The sequence below is a fragment of the Pelophylax lessonae genome (assembly GCF_965119305.1).
Source record: "Pelophylax lessonae genome assembly, chromosome: 10".
NCBI lineage: Eukaryota > Metazoa > Chordata > Amphibia > Anura > Ranidae > Pelophylax > Pelophylax lessonae.
Window position 1 is genome coordinate 153,413,608 of NC_138777.1, and position 14,638 is coordinate 153,428,245.

Consider the following 14,638-nt stretch of genomic DNA (forward strand, 5'->3'; position numbering starts at 1 on the left):
CTCTCTCTCTGTGTCACCCACCCTCTCTCTCTCTCTATGTGTCACCCACCCTCTCTCTCTCTCTCTCTCTCTGTCACCCACCCTCTCTCTCTGTGTCACCCACACTCTCTCTCTCTCTCTGTGTGTCACCCACTCTCTCTCTCTGTGTCACCCACTCTCTCTCTCTCTCTCTCTGTGTCACCCACCCTCTCTCTCTCTGTCTGTGTCACCCACCCTCTCTCTTTCTCTCTCTCTCTCTCTCTCTGTGTGTCACCCACCCTCTCTCTCTCTCTCTCTCTCTGTGTCACCCACCCTCTCTCTCTCTCTCTCTGTGTCACCCTCTCTCTCTCTCTCTCTCTCTCTCTCTCTCTCTCTCTCTCTCTCTCTCTCTCTCTCTGTCACCCACGCTCTCTCTCTCTCTCTGTCACCCACCCTCTTTCTCTCTCTGTGTCACCCACCCTCTCTCTCTCTCTCTCTGTCACCCACCCTCTCTCTCTCTCTCTGTGTCACCCACCCTCTCTCTCTCTCTCTCTCTCTCTCTGCGTCACCCACCCTCTCTCTCTCTGTGTCACCCACCCTCTCTCTCTCTGTGTCACCCACTTTCTCTCTCTCTGTCACCCACCCTCTCTCTCTCTGTGTCACCCACCCTCTCTCTCTCTCTGTGTCACCCACCCTCTCTCTCGCTCTGTGTCACCCACCCTCTCTCTCTCTCTCTCTCTCTGTCACCCACCCTCTCTCTCTCTCTCTCTGTGTCACCCACCCTCTCTCTCTCTCTCTCTGTGTCACCCACCCTCTCTCTCTCTGTGTCACCCACCCTCTCTCTCTCTCTATGTGTCACCCACCCTCTCTCTCTCTCTCTCTCTCTCTCTCTGTCACCCACCCTCTCTCTCTCTCTATGTGTCACCCACCCTCTCTCTCTCTCTCTCTCTCTGTCACCCACCCTCTCTCTCTCTCTCTCTCTGTGTCACCCACCCTCTCTCTCTCTCTGTGTCACCCACCCTCTCTCTCTCTTTCTCTCTCTCTGTGTCACCCACCCTCTCTCTCTCTGTGTCACCCACCCTCTCTCTCTCTCTCTCTCTCTCTCTGTGTCACCCACCCACTCTCTCTCTCTGTGTCACCCACCCTCTCTCTCTCTGTGTCACCCACCCTCTCTCTCTCTCTCTCTGTCACCCACCCTCTCTCTCTCTCTCTCTCTCTCTCTGTGTCACCCACCCTCTCTCTCTCTCTCTCTCTCTCTCTCTCCCTCTCTGTGTCAACCCACCCCCTCTCTCTCTCTGTGTCACCCACCCTCTCTCTCTCTCTCTCTCTCTGTCACCCACCCTCTCTCTCTCTCTCTCTCTCTCTCTCTCTCTCTCTCTCTCTCTCTCTCTCTCTCTCTCTCTCTCTGTGTCACCCACCCACTCTCTCTCTCTCTGTGTCACCCACCCTCTCTCTCTGTGTCACCCACCCTCTCTCTCTCTCTCTCTCTCTCTCTCTGTCACCCACCCTCTCTCTCTTTCTCTCTCTCTCTCTCTCTCTCTCTCTCTCTGTGTCACCCACCCTCTCTCTCTCTCTCTGTCACCCACCCTCTCTCTCTCTCTGTCAGCCCCCCCCTCTCTCTCTCTCTCCCTCTCTCTCCCTCTCTCTGTGTCAGCCCCCCCTCTCCCTCTCTCTGTGTCAGCCCCCCCCCTCTCCCTCTCTCTGTGTCAGCCCCCCTCTCTCTCTCTCTCTCTCTGTGTCACCCACCCTCTCTCTCTCTGTGTCACCCACCCTCTCTCTCTCTGTGTCACCCACCCTCTCTCTCTCTGTGTCACCCACCCTCTCTCTCTGTCACCCACCCTCTCTCTCTCTCTCTGTGTCACCCACCTTCTCTCTCTCTCTCTCTCTCTCTGTCACCCACCCGCTCCCTCTCTCTCTGTCACCCACCCTCTCTCTCTCTCTCTCTCTCTGTCACCCACCCTCTCTCACTCTCTCTGTGTCACCCACTCTCTCTCTCTCTCTCTCTCTCTCTCTCTCTCTCTCTGTCACCCACCCTCTCTCTCTCTGTCACCCACCCTCTCTCTCTCTGTCACCCACCCTCTCTCTCTCTCTCTCTGTGTCACCCACCCTCTCTCTCTCTCTCTCTCTCTGTGTCACCCACCCTCTCTCTCTCTCTCTGTGTCACCCACCCTCTCTCTCTCTGTGTCACCCACCCTCTCTCTCTCTCTCTGTCACCCACCCTCTCTCTCTGTGTCACCCACACTCTCTCTCTCTCTCTCTCTCTGTCACCCACCCTCTCTCTCTCTCTCTCTGTGTCACCCACCCTCTCTCTCTCTCTCTCTGTGTCACCCACCCTCTCTCTCTGTGTCACCCACCCTCTCTCTCTCTGTGTCATCCACCCTCTCTCTCTCTCTCTCTCTCTGTCACCCACCCTCTCTCTCTCTGTGTCACCCACCCTCTCTCTCTCTCTCTGTCACCCACCCTCTCTCTCTCTCTCTCTCTCTCTCTCTCTGTGTCAGCCCCCCCTCTCTCTCTCTCCCTCTCTCTCCCTCTCTCTGTGTCAGCCCCCCCTCTCCCTCTCTCTGTGTCAGCCCCCCCTCTCCCTCTCTCTGTGTCAGCCCCCCCTCTCTCTCTCTGTGTCAGCCCCCTCTCTCTCTCTCTCTGTGTCAGCCCCCTCTCTCTGTCAACCCCCCCTCTCTCTCTGTCAAACTCCCTCTCTCTCTGTTGAACCCTCTCTCGGTTGTTGTTGTTAATATTTAATTTTGTAACTTAATTCTGAATAAAACATTTAACAGTGTAATTTTAGGAGATATTTTACGAGGGCGTGTTTAGGGGCGGTGTAGGGTTTGGGTGGGGCAACAAGTGGCGAGTAACTTTAAGGCCTGGCTAGTAGCTCAGGACTTAAAATTTTGAGCCCTGCTGTATCGGTACGTGTGAGATACACCTTTCCAATTTTTGGGGCGCATCTCATACTGCCGAGGATTTGAGGGTGCTGCTTGTTCCGAACTCCTCCTACTCCTCATCCTGCCTTTGGGGGTACAAAAAATAGTAATTTGGGCCTAGTCTGGGTCTCTACGTGTGAGATACATACACCTTTTGATATCATATTTTCTATTCCGCTATTCAATCTACACCTTTGGGTAAAAACAATTAAATTGCGGGATAGTCTGTATCGGTACGTGTGAGATACACCTTTCCAATTTTTGGGGCGCATCTCATACTGCCGAGGATTTGAGGGTGTTGCCTGTTCCGAACTCCTCCTACTCCTCATCCTGCCTTTAGGGGTACAAAAAATAGTAATCGGGGCCTAGTCTGGTTCTGTACGTGTGAGATACATACACCTTTTTTTTATAATATTTTCTATTCAGCTATTTAATCTACACCTTTGGGTAAAAACAATTAAATTGCGGGATAGTCTGTGTCGGTACGTGTGAGATACACCTTTCCAATTTTTGGGGCGCATCTCATACTGCCGAGGATTTGAGGGTGCTTCCTGTTCCGAACTCCTCCTACTCCTCATCCTGCCTTTGGGGGTACAAAAAATAGTAATTTGTGCCTAGTCTGGTTCTGTACGTGTGAGATACATACACCTTTTGATAATATTTTCTATTCCGCTATTCAATCTACACCTTTGGGTAAAAACAATTAAATTGCGGGATAGTCTGTATCGGTACGTGTGAGATACACCTTTCCAATTTTTGGGGCGCATCTCATACTGCTGAGGATTTGAGGGTGCTGCCTGTTCCGAACTCCTCCTACTCCTCATCCTGCCTTTGGGGGTACAAAAAATAGTAATCGGGGCCTAGTCTGGGTCTCTACGTGTGAGATACATACACCTTTTTTTGATAATATTTTCTATTCCGCTATTTAATCTACACCTTTGGGTAAAAACAATTAAATTGCGGGATAGTCTGTGTCGGTACATGTGAGATACACCTTTCCAATTTTTGGGGCGCATCTCATACTGCTGAGGATTTGAGGGTGCTTCAGTCTGCCTCCTGCCTGTTCCGAACTCCTCCTACTCCTCATCCTGCCTTTGGGGGTACAAAAATAGTAATCGGGGCCTAGTCTGGGTTTGTACATATGAGATACACCACCGTTTTGTTAAATTTTTCCTATTCCGCTATTCAATATACACCCTGTTTGAGTGTAAAAAATTAAATTACGGCATAGTCTGTATCGGTACATGTGAGATACACCTTTTTAAATTTGTTTGGCGCATCTCCTTCCACCGCCGAGGATTGCAGGGAGCTTCAGTTTGCCTCCTGTTCCCAACTCCTCCTACTCCTCTTCCTCATCCTGCCTTTAGGGTACAAAAAAATAGTAATCGGGGCCTAGTTTGTGTTTGTACGTGTGAGATACACCGTTTTGTAAAATTTTTCCTATTCCGCTATTCAATATACACCCTGTTTGAGTGTAAAAAATTAAATTACGGCATAGTCTGTATCGGTACATGTGAGATACACCTTTTTAAATTTGTTTGGCGCATCTCCTTCCACCGCCGAGGATTGCAGGGCGCTTCAGTTTGCCTCCTGTTCCCAACTCCTCCTACTCCTCTTCCTCATCCTGCCTTTAGGGTACAAAAAATTGTAATCGGGGCCTAGTCTGTGTTTGTACGTGTGCGATACACCGTATTATAACATTTTTCCTATTCCGCTATTCAATATACACCCTTTTGGAGTGTAAAAAATTAAATTACGGCATAGTCTGTATCGGTACGTGTGAGATACACCTTTTAAATTTGTTTGGCGCATCTCCTTCCACCGCCAAGGATTGCAGGGCGCTTCCGTTTGCCTCCTGTTCCGAACTCCTCCTACTCCTCTTCCTCATCCTCCCTTTAGGGTACAAAAAATTTTAATTGGGGCCTAGTATGTGTTTGTACATGTGAGATACACCGTTTTTTATCCTTTTTCCTATTCCGCTATTCAATATACACCCTTTTGGGGTAAAAAAAATAAAATTGCGGCATAGTTTGCATATTTGACTGTGAGATACACCCGTGCAATACTGTTGTTGTTTTGTTCCGCTATTCAATAAACACCTTTCTAGGGCAAGATCATAAATTACAGAAATATGAGGAGACCGTCAAATAGGGGCCGTGGCCTTGGTCGTGGTGCTGCTGGTAGAGCTCCTGTTGCAAGGAGAGGACGTGGTCGATCTGTGCCAGCTACACGCACAAGTGAAACACCTTCCTCAAGTGTGAGTAGGCGACAGAACCTGCAGCAGTATTTGGTAGGGCATCATACGCCTCTAGAAGTGATGAGGCCAGAACAAGTAGAGGCGATAGTAGATTAGTTTGCTGCTGACAGTGCCTCCAGTTCCTTCACATTGTCTCCCACCCAGTCTACTGCAGAAAGGTCAGAGTTGGCACCTGCAGCCAATGTCCAACTGTCTTTCACCTCACCCCCTTGCAAATCAGGCAAGCAGTCTGAGCCCCAAGTCATACAGCAGTCTCTTCTTCTTTTTGAGGACTCTGTCAGCAGGGTTTTCCAGGGCCATCCACCTAGCCCTGCCCCAGAAGTGGAAGAGATTGAGTGCAGCAATGCCCAACCACTTATTTCTCAAGATGAGTACATGCAAGGACCATCGCAGCACGTCTCCGATGATGACGAAATGCAGGTGCCAACTGCTGCGGCATTCAGAATTGTGGAGACCGACAAGGAGGGCAGGGTTGAAGACTGGGTGGAAGATGATGTGGAGGACGATGAGGTCCTCGACCCCACATGGAATGAAGGTCATGCAGGTGACCTGAGTAGTTTGGAGAAAGAGGTGGTGGTCGCACAGAGCCACCAGCACAGCAGAAGAGGGAGCAGGGTGCAGAAGCGGAGCGGCCGTGCCTTAGACACTACGCCTGCTACTGCCCAACGCAGCAAGGGAACGAGCGCAGCAAAGTCAGCTCAAAGGAGTTCTCTAGCGTGGAAGTTCTTCAGAAAATGTGCTGATGACAGGACACGAGTGGTTTGCACCCTGTGCAATCAGAGCCTGAAGCGAGGCATAAACCTTCTCAACCTGAGCACAACCTGCATGATCAGGCATCTAAGTGCAAAGCACGAGTTGCAGTGGAGTAGACACCTTCAAAACTAAGAAACGTCTCTGGCTCATCCTGCTTCCTCTTCTGCTGCAGTCTCGGCCTCTCCATCCACATCTGTAGTGATACCGGCACCTGCCACCCCGCAAACAGATGATCTGTCAGAAACACCACCACCTGGGTCACCAACCATCTCCACAATGTCCCATGGAAGCGTTCAGCTTTCCATCTCCCAAACACTTGAGAGGAAGAGGAAGTACCCCCCTACCCACCCGCGATCCCTGGCCCTGAATGCCAGCATTTCAAAATTGTTGGCCTTTGAAATGCTGTCATTCCGTCTGGTGGAGACGCACAGTTTTAAAAACCTTATGTTGGTGGCTGTCCCACAGTACGTCCTGCCCAGCCGCCACTACTTTTCCAGGCAAGCCATTCCTTCCCTGCACAACCAAATGGGGGAAAAAATCAGGTGTGCACTGTGCAACGCCATCTGTGCCAAGGTCCACCTAACTACCGATACGTGGACCAGTAAGCACGGTCAGGGGCGTTATATCTCCCTAACGGCACACTGGGTAAATGCAGTGGCGGATGGACCTGAGGCGGATAGCAATTTGGCGCATGTCCTTCCACCACCGAGGATTACAGGGCGCTTCAGTTTGCCTCCTGTTCCTAACTCCTCCTATTCCGCTTCCTCATCCTCTACCGCCTCCTCATGCAGTCAGCGTAACACCTTCACCACCAACTTCAGCACGGCCAGGGGTAAACGACAGCAGGCAGTTTTAAAACTTGCCTGTTTGGGGGAAAAACCACACACCGCGCAGGAGTTGTGGAGGAGCATGGAAAAGCAGACAAATGAGTGGTTGCTGCCAGCGAGCCTCAAGCCCGGCCTGGTGGTGTGCGATAACGGGCGAAATCTCATAGCAGCTCTGGGCCTAGCCGGTTTGACGTACATCCCTTGCCTGGCGCATGTGCTGAATTTGGTGGTGCAGAGGTTCCTTAAAAACTACCCCGATATGTCAGAGCTGCTGCAGAAAGTGCGGGCCGTTTGTGCGCACTTTCAGCGTTCTCACCCTGCTGCTGCTCGCCTGTCAGCGCTGCAGCGTAACTTCGGCCTTCTCACTCACCGCCTCATATATGACGTTCCCACAAGGTGGAACTCCACCTTGCACATGCTGGAAAGACCGTGCGAGCAGCAGCAGGCCATAGTGGAGTTTCAGCTGCAGCACGCACGAGTGAGTCGCTCTGCGGAACAGCACCACTTCACCACCAATAACTGGGCCTCCATGCGAGACCTGTGTGCCTTGTTGTGCTGTTTTGAGTACTCCACCAACATGGCTAGTGCCGATGACGCCGTTGTCAGCTTAACTATCCCACTTCTATGCCTCCTTCAAAAAACAATTCGGGCGATGATGGAAGAGGATGTGGCACAGGATGAGGAGGAGGAGGAGGAGGATGAAGAGGTAACATTTCCAAGGCTTTCAGGGCAGTCATTCGCAAGGGGCTCCGAGGGTGGGTTCCTGCACACACAAATGCCAGGGACACAATTGTCCAGCAGGGGCACAGTTCTGGAGGATGAGGAGGATGAGGAGGAGGAGATGGAGGAGGAGATGGAACCATGTTCACAGCAGGGTGGCACCCAGGCCAGCTCATGGCCATCACTGGTGCGTGGCTGGGGGGATACAGAGGACACAGACGATACAGCTCCCACAGAGGACAGCCTTTCGTTGCCTCTGGGCAGCCTGGCACACATGAGCGATTACATGCTGCAGTGTCTCCACAACGACCGCCGAGTTGCCCACATTCTAACTTGTGCTGATTACTGGGTGGCCACACTGCTGGATCCCCGTTACAAGGACAACGTACCGTCGTTAATTCACTCACTGGAGCGCGATCGCAAGATGCGTGAGTACAAGCGCACGCTGGTAGACGCGATGCTGCTGGCATTCCCACCTGACAGCGGGGCCACAGTGCAAGCACAAGGCCAAGGCAGAGGAGGAGGAGGAGGAAGAGGTCGCCAACGCAACCAGGGCACCGCCAGCACCTCAGAAGGCAGGGTTAGCATGGCCGAAATGTGGAAAAGCTTCATCAGCACGCCACAACAAACAGCAGCACCAGCAGCTCATATGGAACGTCTTAGCAGGAGGCAGCATTTCACCAACATGGTGGAGCAGTATGTGTGCACACGCCTAGATGTACTGAATGACGGGTCTGCCCCCTTCAACTTCTGGGTCTCCAAGTTGGGCACATGGCCTGAGCTTGCCCTTTACGCCTTGGAGGTGCTGGCGTGCACTGCAGCCAGTTTATTATCTGAACGTGTATTTAGCACGGCTGGGGGCGTTATCACAGACAAGCGCAGCCGCCTGTCCAGAGACAACGTGGACAAGCTCACGTTCATTAAAATGAACCAGGCATGGATCCCAAAGGACTTTTCCGTACCTTGTGCAGAATAGAGATGGATACCGACCTTACCCAGCTATTGTTCTATTTTTGCTCTTTCTCACTCTTTTGGGGTGTACCCTCATTTAAAATGACTGAAAAAAGCAGTGTTGGCTACCTCGTCCTCCTCCACCGCCGCTTCCACCTACACCGCCCATAGGTGTGTGCAGCCTATTGCATTAGGGTGTGCACCCCAAAGTTTAAATACACATGCATATGTTTGCCTACATGTACATGACCCCGATACATTACTCTCCCTGCTGACAAAGTGAAATAGAAGTGTGTGGCACTTCTCTTATGGCAGAGCAGGTCAGAGGGAGATCTTTCCCATCTCCTCACTGGCAAACAGAGCGATAATGCTAATGTGCCCTAGGTAATTAGGGTGTGCCCAGGCACACCCGGCACACCCTGTGCGCACGCCTATGACACCGCCACATCCACCACCACCTCAACCTCCCTCCTACTCCATATGGGCCTCGTCCTTCACAGATGAAGAACATTGTTTTATTTTTCTGTTTTTTTTTTGTTGTTTTTTGTTGTTATTTCCCTATCCACATTTGTTTGCAGAGCACTCGCCATGCTCTTAACTACGTTTTGCTGCCATTTGCAGCACTCTAGCCCTTTCCATTGGTGTTTTAGAGCCATTTTAGTGCCTGAAAGTTCGGGTCCCCATTGACTTCAATGGAGTTCGGTGTCCGGGAAAAGTTCGGAAAAAGTCCGGGACACGGACCCAGACTTTTTTTTCAAGTTCGGCCGAACCCGCCGAACACGGACATCCAGGTGTCCGCTCAACTCTAGTTAGAACCCATTGGGGGTGCCCAGGCGTTGGATCTGCTCGCCCAAGAGTATTCATAGTCTCTTGATTGTGGAAATATAGTTACATAGTTAGTCAGGTTGAAAAAAGACACAAGTCCATCGGGTTCAACCAAAAAAAAAAAAAAACAGTATTGAAATCCCAACCATACAATCCCATATACACAATCCTATACCCACTGTTGATCAATACATACATTTAAAACTATTGGAGTATGTTCTTAAAACTGGTCTAAAGTATTATCTTCATTTATATATGCCTGTTTACTGATGCCACTATCTTTGTAAAACTACCATGTACCATGTTTGTTATTGTTTTTTGCCTTTGAATATTTTTATAAAAATGATTGAAACATAAAAGCATGCTCAACATTTTTCATAAAGTCACCACCTCACATAACCTGGCATCCGTTCCTGGCCCCTTAACACAAATCGCGGATAATCCCAATTTTGCCCCAGGCATTCACAGCAAAAATATACAGAGAATTGATCAAGACACACCTCTGCTGGCTTATCACTGCTTCCACAAAGGTAAATTATAATCATTTAATTCACTCCAGAGGAAATTTGAGGGTACCTCTTTCAACTATTGGCTATATGTACAATTGCATGACTTTCTTCAAAATAACCAGCACAGAGCATCCTTTACTAAACCCATGACACCATTAGAAGTTACCTGCAATAACAAGTGGCATACCAGCAAAACTACATTGCTAGCTTTTTCCTGGCTTACACAGGAAAGGCACAAAGATATTGACAAACATAAAAAAGCATGGGAAAAGGAGCTCAAACTGCAAATTTCAGTCGCTCAATTGGAAAAAGCATGCATTTTTGCCCCCAAGTGTTTCCTGAGCACAAAAATGCAGGAAATGTCCTACAAAGTTCTCACACAATGGTACATTATGCCACTAAAAATAGGAAATTGGTTTCCCTCGGCTTCCGACACATGCTGGAGATGTCACAAAAGCAAGGGCACCTTTCTACATATGTGGTAGACATGCCCCCCAATGTTTGATTTTTGGCAATGGATTAAAAAAATGGATCAGACATATTACTGAAACCACATTAGATCTAAATCCTGCTGCATGTCTACTACACATAAATTTCTATACATATAGGAAATACAAAAGGTCACTAACTAGGCACCTTTTAAATGCAGCAAAAGCTTTAATTCGAATTCACTGGAAATCCTCATATATACCGACAATTAAAGATTGGCTGGCAAAGGTTAACAGTATCAATTATATGGAAGAAACCCTGGCCATGCAAAAAGAGTCCACCACCAGATTTCACAAAACATGGACTATTTGGCTTTTGTTCACCTTGTCTGAAGAATATAAAAATATAAATAAATAGGAGCTGCATGGCTCTAGAGTATCATCCCTCTCTCTTCTCCACATTACACCTCTCTTGGATTGATGGCTCACTCATTTAAGAACTTGTATATATAGAGAACATATACCTCCTGCACCAGTAGCATATTTCCCTTATATATTGATATTATCATATTATGAACATTACATTGTCCCTTACCTATGAGTCATTTAAAACTCATATTAATGAGGCCATTTATTTCTTTTGATTTTATTGGATTTCATTTGGATTTTATTTATATATTTTACCCCATGTTTTTTCATACCACATGTTTTTCTTTTTTCATTCCAATCCACAATCAAAACTCATGCACTCTAACCATTACTTTCACAAATATCTTGTGCTTTTATACGTTGTTATTATTTGCGTTTGTATACACTTTTGTTGTACAAGTTATATATTACCATATATATTGTAATATTGTTACTTACTTTTAATAAAGCTCTATTGTGAAAAAAAAAAAAAGATTTTGCACTTACATGTATTCAGAATCAAACTTGCATAAGTGTAAAGCCCCGCGGTCTTGCTTTACATTATTGCGAGTTTGATTCTGAATACATGTAAGTGCAAAATCTTTTTATTAACCACTTAAGCCCCGGAAGATTTTACCCCCTTCCTGACCAGGGCCTATTTTGCGATTCGGCACTACGTGAGTTTAACGGACAATTGCGTGGTCGTGCAATGCTGTACCTAAACGAATTTGACGTCCTTTTTTTCCCACAAACAGAGCTTTCTTTTGGTGGTATTTGATCACCTGTGCAATTTTTTGATCATGCGCTATAAACAAAAAAAGAGCGACAATTTTGCAAAAACAACAATATTTTTCACATTTTTTTATATGAATTTCCCCCAAAAAAATGTAAAAATCAAAATTTTCTAACATTTTTGGCCAATTTGTTTTCTGCTACATATGTTTGGTTAAAAAAAAAAAAAGAATCACAATAAGCGTATTTTGATTGGTTTGCGCAAAAGTTATTGCGTTTACTAACTAAGGGAAAGATTTTTGTAATTTTTGTTGTTTTTTTTTTTAACGAGTAATGGCGGTGATTTGTGATTTTTTTGCGGGACTGCGACATTGCGGCGGACAGATCGGACCCTTGACTGACATTTTTGAAATTGGGTACCAGTGACAATACTACAGTAATCAGTGCTATACATATGCACTGTTACTGTAAAAATGACACTGGCAGGGAAGGGGTTAACTTTATTGGGGAAGGAGGAGTTAAGTGTGTCCCTAGGGGCGTGTTTCTAACTGTGCAGGGATGTGGCTTTACATGTAACAGCAGAGATCAACGGTCCTACATAGCAGGACTGTTAGATCTTTGCTGTTACACAGGGAAGAATGACAGGCGGCTTTGTTTACATTAGCCATCTGCCTTTCTCCCTTCACAGCAGACAATCGTGAGTGACCGGCGGACATCGGGTCTGCCGGTCACACGCGCGGAGGTGTCCGTGAACAAGCCGGGGCGGGAGCGCGCCTCCGGCGGTGTGCGCTCGCCCGCTATTGGCTCCCAGGCTAGTGACGTACCGGTACGTCACTTTGCCTGGCCGGGGCTGACCGCCGCAGTATGTGTACTTGCAGCGGTCGGCAAGTGGTGATTTCTTTCAACTATATCACACTATGCGGCTTCTTAGACGTATATTCCAGCAGTAGGGACACTGCAGCTATTTCCTATCGACTGGATCTTTTGGCTTAATGAGACACCTGATGGAGAGAGCATCGGATATCTGGGAGATATATCACATGCTGTTTTGATCTCTATAATTTGAGATTTCCACCGTTTGGTAAGAGGCTAATATTAATACAATTTGGAAGGGCACTAAACACGCACTGGAGCACCTTATAATAATCTAGAGCACCGAGCACCTTTTGGAGCACTTTAAGAAAATTCATTTGATTATGGACTTTTAATGTATATTTATTAATTAGTATTGTGCATATGAATTCAAGAGATACATTTGTATTTAATTTTCTTTGAAGAAGCTGACTGAGGGGAGCTTTCTGCCACAGATTTGTCTGGTATAACTGGAGGGGCATCACTTGGAAGATTGGAAGGCAACATCCATTTGTCGTTGGTTCTTGCGAGTACAGACATTGCTGGGTTTTAGGGACCTTGTGCTCTAGCAACCCTGCTGCAACCTAGTTATAATCAGCTGTGGGTCTGTTTAAAGGGGACACTGGCTAGTGGTCCTGAAGAGCTCTGTTCAGATATTGACTACTAAGAGAAGAGACTTTGCTCTACTAATTCTATTACTACTTGAGAAAGAAAGGAAGATTAAGTCCTCAGTGTACATAGTTCTCAATTTTGGAGTATCCCACCCAGTGTTGGTCATGTAACCTAAAAAAAGTAATTAGTTATAGTTACTAGCTACTTCTCCCAAAAAGTAACTGAGTTAGTTACTGAGTTACATCAGTAAAAAAGTAACTAATTACCAGGGAAAGTAACTATTGAGTTACTTTAAAAAAAATAATCAAATATGTCAAATAACTTATATGCCCCTTGTATGCGTGGTATTTTGTTAGTGGTACCTGTGTGGTATTTGCTGAGTGGTACCTGCGTGGTATTTGCTGAGTGGTACCTGAGTGGTATTTGCTGAGAGTGGCACTGTGGTACCTGCGTGGTACACTGCCGGTGTATAGGGTGGGTGGGTAGGTGTATTTGGGGTCAGTGGGTTATAGGGTGGGTGGTTAGGTGTATATAGGGGTCAGTGGGTGTATAGGGTGGGTGGGTAGGTGTATATAGGGGTCAGTGGGTGTATAGGGTGGGTAGGTGGTGGTGGCTGGTAGTGGTGTGGCATCCTGAGTCCTCCTGTCTTGACTGTCTGTGACTGAGATTTTTTTTGTTTTGTTTTTTGGTACCTGTTGTGCTGCTGCTGCAGTGCTGCCTGGCTGGCTTCTGGTGGTGGCTGGCTGCTGGGGATGGTGGCTGGCTGGCAGCTGGTGGTGGTGGGGGCTGGCAGCTGGTAGTGGTGGTGGTGGCTGGCTGCTGGTGTTGGTGGCTGGCTGGTGGTGGTGGTGGCTGGCTGCTGGTGGTGGTAGTGTGTGGTCTGCCCAGGCACACTAGGGTCCGTCTGGCTCCGTCCTCCTCCTCTAGGCCTGTGCTGCTGCCTCTCTCATTGACTGAGGCCAGTGCTGCGGACAGCGCCTGCCTCGGTCATAGAGGAGAGGAGAAATTACACTACTGCCAGTGGCGGTAGATGTAATTGCTGTAACGCGGCCAAAGTAATTTCAATGGCATTACTATGAGGGGACGAGTAATTAGTTAGATTACTCGTTACCCTCTAAAGTAACTGCATTAAGTAACACCATTTACTTAAACGCAGTTACTTCCATCACTGCCCACCACTACCCTTATCTCTATCCAAGCTCTCCAAAAATAAAAACAACATCCCCTAGGCTGGTCATTGAAGGAACGAGCAAAAGATTTGTGTGCACCTGGTTGTGAAAATATACCTTGTGCTTGGCTGCGGATCAAAGTTTGGGGAAGACCTGGGCAAAATGCCTGAGGCTCCTATGGAAGTAGTGGTACACTTGCTTATTAAGTGAAATGGACAGTGGTACAGTATGAAGGTTGATGATTTCAGTTACAGCTTCATATAGATGTACAAACCATATATTCAGTATTACTTTACCCAATGTTTTGTAGCTCAACCTATACAAAATAGCTAACATATGGAACTTTTCCGAAAGATTAGTGTCTTACTTTTAAAGCGGCAGTAAACTCTGCTTTTTATCTTGTACCTACAGGTAGGCCTATAATAAGGCTTACCTGTAAGTACAGTAAATATCTCTTAATTGTGCACTGTTTAGATATTTACATGCATGGCATCAGGTGATGTCACCGGCGCATGCACACTGAGCTCTACATGGACCACATGCTGTCCATTGAGAGAACTGAGCCATAGCTGTGACTTCCACACTCATGTGCAGGAGTGACATCATCGCAGCTTGGCCATTCAAGCGGCCGGAGCCTGCAAATCCAGAAGGAAGACCAGGTTAAGATGGATTCCCTGTCAGTGGTGCCAGTGTGCATGATGGGGTTACTAGCACAT